This window comes from Pinus tabuliformis, chromosome 9 (genome assembly GCF_031772625.1).
Source record: "Pinus tabuliformis cultivar Carrire ecotype Pingquan chromosome 9, CPIR1, whole genome shotgun sequence".
In the NCBI taxonomy this organism is placed as follows: Eukaryota; Viridiplantae; Streptophyta; class Pinopsida; order Pinales; family Pinaceae; genus Pinus; species Pinus tabuliformis.
The window spans coordinates 1557542981-1557550334 of record NC_142307.1 but is presented as its reverse complement, the minus strand read 5'-3'; the positions used below and the strand labels follow the sequence as shown (position 1 = coordinate 1557550334).

General features: G+C 37.0%; 1 pseudogene; it reads left to right on the top strand.

Annotated features, from left to right (window-relative positions):
• Positions 1-5896: 5896 nt before the first annotated feature.
• LOC149154552 (bifunctional riboflavin biosynthesis protein RIBA 1, chloroplastic pseudogene) lies at positions 5897-6808 on the top strand (annotated as a pseudogene).
• The last annotated feature ends 546 nt before the right edge of the window (positions 6809-7354 follow it).

Genomic DNA, 7354 nt, shown 5'->3' with positions numbered 1-7354 from the left:
TACAGAGTTATCGTCGTTTCAAGATCGAGGTCCTAAAATCAAGAAAAAGCAATATGAGGAAGTTTGATGGCAAGGATCCGGTAAATTGGATACTTCAGATGGAGCAATATTTTGATCTACATGGTGTACCACTGTTACAAAAGGTATGTATTGCATCTTCATATTTAGAACCGGATCAATTTTTATGGTATAAAGGGCTTTGTTCTCATAAACAACTTGTTACATGGTCAATTCTCACGGAGGAAATGATAGCACATTATGAGGATACAAAGAGCAACACCTTCTTTAGAGCAACACCACAACAATTGGAAAGAGTAAAAAGGCTTTGTGACATATTTGAAAGTAAAATTATGGCAACAAGGAAGTCTACCCCTCACAACTATAAAGATGGACGTGTTGTTTCTCCTAGCCTTCCACAACCTACAAGGGTTACACCACAACAATTGGAAGAAAAAAGAGAAAAAGGGCTTTGTTACAATTGTGATAGCAAATGCACTAAAGGTCATAAGTGTGCTGAGAAGAAATTATTTTACATAGAGTATGAAGAGGAGGAAGAAAAGGATCAAGAAACATCAAAAGAAGAGGATATATGCCAGGACCCGACCCCAAAGAAAGAAGAAATGAATCAGAACATATCTTGTAAACTATTGGCAAGAATGACCACTCCTCAAACTCTCAAGATAGAAGGACATATCAAGAAGAAAAAGGTGCAAGAAGTGAAAGATCACATCAAGAAAGAAGAAATGAATCCAACCATATCTTGTAATTCACTGGTTGGAATTACCACTCCTCAAACTATCAAGATAGAAGGACATATCAAAAAGAAAAATGTTCAAGAAGTGAAAGATCACATCGAGCGTCAAGAAATGAATCCGACCATATCTTGTAAAGGATTGGAAGAAATTACCACGCCTCAAACTCTAAAGATAGAAGGACATATCAAGGAGAAAAAGGTTCAAGCAGTGAAAGATCACATCGAGCATCAACAACAAGTTCTCCAACTTTTAAAGGATAACACCACTTCGGTGCAAAATCAAATGAAACAACAGGTAGATCAACATCATAGTGAAAAATGTTTTGATGTAGACGATTGGGTATTTTTACTGCTACATCTAAAGCAAGCTATTTACGAGAAGGAAATGTTGGCAATACTACATGCACTTAAAAAATGGCGACCTTACCGAATGGGAAGACTCTTCAAGGATGAGGATGTGGAAGCATTGTTTTGTGCTATTTCTATTATCCAACTAGATTGGATAAACGAAGCAAGGGATGAATGGAAGAAGGACAAAGAAGTATGGCCACTTATTCAAAAGTTGCAAAAGATCCCAATTCAAACAATATTGCCAGAAATTGAAGAGGAAGGAAAAATCATATTGGAACCTGGAGTAGTCACAGAAACAAGAACCCGACAGCTACGAAATCAATCAATTTTAGAGTATCTCATCAAGTGGAAGAACCTACCTGCTGAAGATTCCACATGGGAGGACAAGAATTTTATACAGAAGCATCAAGAACTACTCAAGCGTTGAGGACAACGATTTTTGAAGGAGAGGGGCATGTTAGGCCCCTATACTACTAGTGTAACCCCTTATTGTTATTAGTACAACCCACTTATTATATTGATGTACCCATGTAGTGCCCATATTGTTACTCTTGTGCCCCATAGAAGCCCACTATTGTTATTATTGTGCCCTTACATTATTATTGTTATGTCGGCTCTGATTATGTTATGACCCCTTAGACTCCTATATATAGAAAGGAGGTATTTTCATTTGTATCATCGAAGAATTGTTCATTTATGTAATGTAAAGGAGGTTGCCCCCTCGAAGAGGCTGAATTCTAAGGCGTTAATCTATCTTTTCTATCTTTTCTTGAGCTGGTTTCATAACATCTTTCATTAAGGAGCTAAATTATCAATGGGGTTTATTTAAGTAGCTCCAAGGACTTCCAAGTCTGGAGCTGTATTCCTGCTTAGGTAAGGAAATGGTTGGTCTTGCTTAACATGATGCAATAGCCCATTTTGCAATGGTCCAAGATTAGAGTTGGTGGAAAAAATTTATTTGGAATTAGAATATTCCCAACAACCTAAAATGATTCACCTTTCTTGTTCTTCAAGACAAAGTTCTAACCTAGGAGAACCTACAAAAAAGATGCCTCACTAGACCAAACTATTGTTTCCTCTAAAAATAGTTCGATGAATTTGTTGATCATATTTTTATTTGTTGTCCTACTACTAAGAAAATTTGGCATGTAGTTCTTCTGGTTTTGGGCATTAGGGAGAATTTGGATCAGATCTCCTTTGAGGTCCTTCTTTTTCACTAGGGGGAGAAGTATAAAACATTTTGCACTCTGCCTATTTCTGTTGCCTGGGGTATCTGGTTGCTCAAGAACATGGTAATCTTCCAAAATGTGAGTATTTTCATTCTTCTTCAATCTTCTAAGATTGTTTCTCTCTACAAGGAATATTTCTCTCTTCAAACTAGAAAATTCTGAGAAGGATCGAATTTCCTGGCATCTCACATGACCCCCCTGATTGGATTCTTTGATGGAGATTCTCAAGGAAACATATGTGAGAGGGAGGGGGGAGGGGGGGCGCGGGGGGGGTTGTGGGGGGTAGGATTATTCTGTCAAGGAACATTTTTATCCATTTCATAATTTTCCTAGGATATGCATCCAATACCAAAGTTTAACTTATAGTAAATCAACCTCCCTATTTTTTTTTTTTGTAACTTGCATCACCCTAAACCCTCAAAGGATTACAAAAGCAACACAGTCCTCATAGTCCACACACAAAATTGTCTTGCTGGGGCACTTTAAAGGGTGGAGACATTCAACAAAGAATCCATCACATAATTAATCTACTTCTTGTTAAGGTTTTGGAAAAGGACAAGCCCCTGGAAGATATCAGCAGGTTCAACAATTTTGTTTGTTATCATTTGTCATCCTCAAGATAACTTATGGATGGAATTTCTAGATAGGTTTAGTTGGCGCCCCTAGCACCTGCAGGTCTTGTGTTCCCCTTGGACATTCCATCAAAGAGTAGTTCCAGAAGGGTATGGATAAAATGACTTCTTGGAGGGACACAAGATATCCAAAGTCATGGGGCTTTGGATCCAATCTCACATTTGAAAGCTTTAGAGTCCACGTACCTATCTTTTCCCATTAAAAATTGGATTTTAACAACTCTATCTGGATGGACATGGAATACCTCAAGGCTTGGGTCCTTAGATCCAATCATGCATTGGAAGGATTTAGAGAATACAAACCTATCTCTTCCTTTTAAAATTAGATTTATTTTGTCAGGAAAGTTGAAAAAAAGATAAATTTGTGGTGCTACAATTGCTGGAAGCACTAGTTCTTTTTAAATAAAAAAGTCAGAAAAATTGCCCTAGATTGTTATAGTGGTATAAGAGCAGAAGTCCTGCCATCCTGAATGGTATGTGAAAATGGAACTACCACAAGAATTTTTTTGGGAAAAGTATGCAGAGTTTTGGGAACAACAAGCAGTGTCTTGGAAGAGGCTAGAAGAGAAGCAAGCAAAAAGGATCTGAAGATTAGAAGAATTCAACAAAAATTCCACAACTGAAGCAAAGGAAAAGGCATGGTCATGGCTATACAAGAAGCAGACAAGTGGCCATAAGGACCAGGGATGTCATAAGTTGGGTGACCAAGGTTCTTGTAGCCCATACAAGGATTCTGATTTTTGCAATAAAATGGTTCAAATGTCTTTACCCGCATAAGATGTGAACTCTTTTAAAGATGGTGAAAGTTTGTTTGAAAATTCAACAAAGACTATTTATTTTGAAACAAATCCTTAGCTTGTAAGAGAAATTGTAAAGCATAACAAGCTAACGATCCAAGTGTCATAAAACCCAGCAAAAGTAGCAGAAACAGAACAACAAAATGCAGAATTTTTGGGTGCAATCCTGGTTGAAAAGACCCATGTGCCAGAAAGAAAACAATTAACTCCCACTAAAGAAAAATGTACAAAGTTGCATCAACCAAAATTAGGATTTCCCAAGAAATAGAATATGGAAACTGATGTGAATCATGTAAATGGTATTGGCTCAGATTTTGAACAAGAGATTCATGTGGTAAAGAATGCCCTGATGTCATTAAGCTAAACCAAAATCTGTAGATAAAGCAAAACCTCCATAGTGGAAATAATGAGGAAGGTCTAAATAAGACTTTGGTCAAGCGTGTCTCAAAACTTGAGAAGAAGAAATTAGCAACAACAACATTGTCCAATGAAACCTTTACTAGTCTGTAATGAAGGAAACAACACTATTCTGTGAAGGATGCCTTAGTGTTTTTTAGCAAAGATTGGTGTGGGCTTTGTAAATCTGACCTGTTTGTTTATAAATTACATTGTTTTTTTGAACACTGCAAAAATTCAACGTATGTTGAAAGAAAATTTACAGTGGATGAGGGTGATCATTTGAAGTATGAACCAACCAATGGATCTCCTTCAGTTTTCCAAAGAGAATATACCCTGAATAATTGCAATCCACTCTTGAAATATTCAAATTGAAAGCAAAGGGAGCTATATCTAACATTACTATTATTCCCAACTGAAAGGGTAGATGACCCTATTTCTAGTGAAGGGGACATCTTAGTTGAATTTTTGGCTTTATATGGAAGTGTTTCTAATTGTCTTCACGGCCTTGGAGGTGTTATTTGGAATGAGATGTAGTAGAGCAGAGGAAGCCTTAATACATATGCACCCTAGACATTGTCTTCTATTCCCATTACAATTGAAGCTCCTCTCTGCATGCATAGAAAAGACCCTGAGCAATTGTTGTATGTATGTGGACAGTATGGAATCAATCAATTTCAAGAGGAGAATAACAGAAATCTTAGTTTTCAGAAGGAACCCCAAAAGCCCACTGTTGAATCAATAATCATGGCCTCTAAAATGTTCCATGGTGTATATCCCTTCAATAATTTCATTATCATAAAGGCAAACTTTTATGAGGACTTTCAAGACAAGCCTCTTCCATTAGGTGATCTGCCTAAAACACATATGCAACTAGAATCACTTTTAAGACCCACACTTATCTGACTCGACAGGCCAATTATTTTTAAAGATAATCCTTTCTAGATTTTGACATGTGTTTCTAATCTTGAATGCTTTCTTGAAGTACTTTCAGGTAATGAATCTAATGGGGGACTGTAGTAAGAGGAGCCTATGAAAGCAGTGCAATTTTTCAGGGGAAATAGCACCCTTGTTAAGAGTGAAAAGAGAAAGGATACGATTTTCATTGTTCTGGTTGATGACACTTGTGAAGAGCATAAGGTCAGAAGGAACAAAGTTGTTAGATAATATCTTAAAATAAGATTAGGGGATGCAGTGCAGGCTCATGAATGCTAATATGTTAGGCATGGGAAGCATGTGTATATTCTGCCTATGTATGAACCTGTTATTCTTATGTTACATACAAAGAGTCCATCTAGTAACCTTGAACAGAGACTAGTTGTTGTTTCTTCTGTTAGAGACCCAGAATATCTATTGGCAAGAAAAATTAATAGTGTCCTTACAACTTTACCTGATATGCCTGATATGGATCCTTGGGAGGCAACTAGTAATAATCACAAGTTAGACGATTGTTTAAAGAAAGATGATGAGAATATGGGATAAAGTCACCCATGTGCTGCAATGAATCCAATCATAACAACAATTAAGTGCCGAGTAAGCTCCAACCCAACACAACTTGAAACTCCATCGCAGCTCATGTGTATGTTGGTGTCATAAGAAAATATGACTATTAAAAAGGAATCAAACAAAAGGGATAATAGAGAAGTGAAGAATATAGAACTTTACACTAAAGTGGAAACTATAACTAGCTTGAATCAATTGTAGAAATCATCTTCCATAAAGGAATAAGTCCTAAGAATGCTTGAATTGCCACTTATGGTACCGGACAAAGAAAATGAATAGAAGATTCTTACTGCATTTAGAATATTTGTGGATGCAAAAGAGGGTACAAGTATTGAGGTATCAACAATAGACAGGGCGAAGAAAATTTTGGCCCTCACATCTCCATATTCTAAACCTGGTGATTTTAGGAGACCTGGTCATACCTTCCCTCTGAAATACAGAGAAGGGGGAGTCCTACAGAGATTTGGTCATACAGAAGCATCTGCAAATATGCCAACATTAGCAAGATTAAATCCTATTCCAGTTCTTTACGAGATAGTTGATGATGATGGTTCAATGGCTCACTTACCAAGGTTGCAAAAATTTTCAAAGGAGCATAATTTACCACTTATATCCATTGCAGATCTTGTTAGGTATAGGAAGAAATGTGAAAAGTTGGTTGAACTAAGTGCTATTGTTAGGTTGCCTACAATGTCGAGACCATTTCAGGCATATTTCTACAGTTCAAAGTTGGATGGCATGGAACATATTTCCATGGTAAAGAGTAACATGGGTGATGGACTAGATGTATTGGTGAGGGTTCATTCTGAATGTCTCATGGGAGATATCTTTGGGTCGGCTAGGTGTGACTATGAAAACCAATTGGCACGAACTATGCAACAGATTGAGCTAGTTGGGAGAGGAGTGTTGGTTTACTTGTGTGATCATGAGGATAGTAGTATTGGTTTGGGACACAAAATGTGAGCTTACAATCTTCACGATGAAATTCATGATACTTTTGAAGCTAATGTGGAAGTTGTTGGCTGCTTGTTCACTCCCATGAATAACAATGCTAAGGAATCTAAAAAGCAACCCAACCTTCACATGTTTCTTAGCAGATTGAACAAGAGGAGCATCAAATGTTTTTACAAATGCAGGTTCTCTTAGTGCTTTTGATATGGAATCCTCCACAACTGCTTGAGATGGCTGGTCATCATATATGAACAAGGTCTTCATGATTATATCAACTAATAGTCTATTGGTAGCTACCAGGAACCATGGAGTCTATTGGTAGTTTTTTCTCTGTCATAATATTTATAAAGATGAGGCCTTCATTACATGTGCCAAAGTTTATATTGATATGGACATGGGAAAGAGCTTGCCAAGTGTGATTCACTTGAGACATGTACTATTTTGTACAAACATACTCTAAGCACTAGTGACATAATAAAAGAGTTTGAAGTAATTCGAAGGGAATTAAAGAAAATATCTAGAGAAGTGAAGACCAGGAGATAAAATGGGAAGTAAAAAACACAGAGAGGAGGCAAAAACAAAGGAAAGAAGAATGCAAAAACATGAAACCTTGGAAAGACCACTTAATTCCACTGAAAGTCAAACAACTAAAGAAATAAAAAATACTCCTTCCAAAAAGGAAAGGGACAGTAAGGATATCAATACACATGATAAGATCTAGTAGTAAGTTGTGGCTTCACC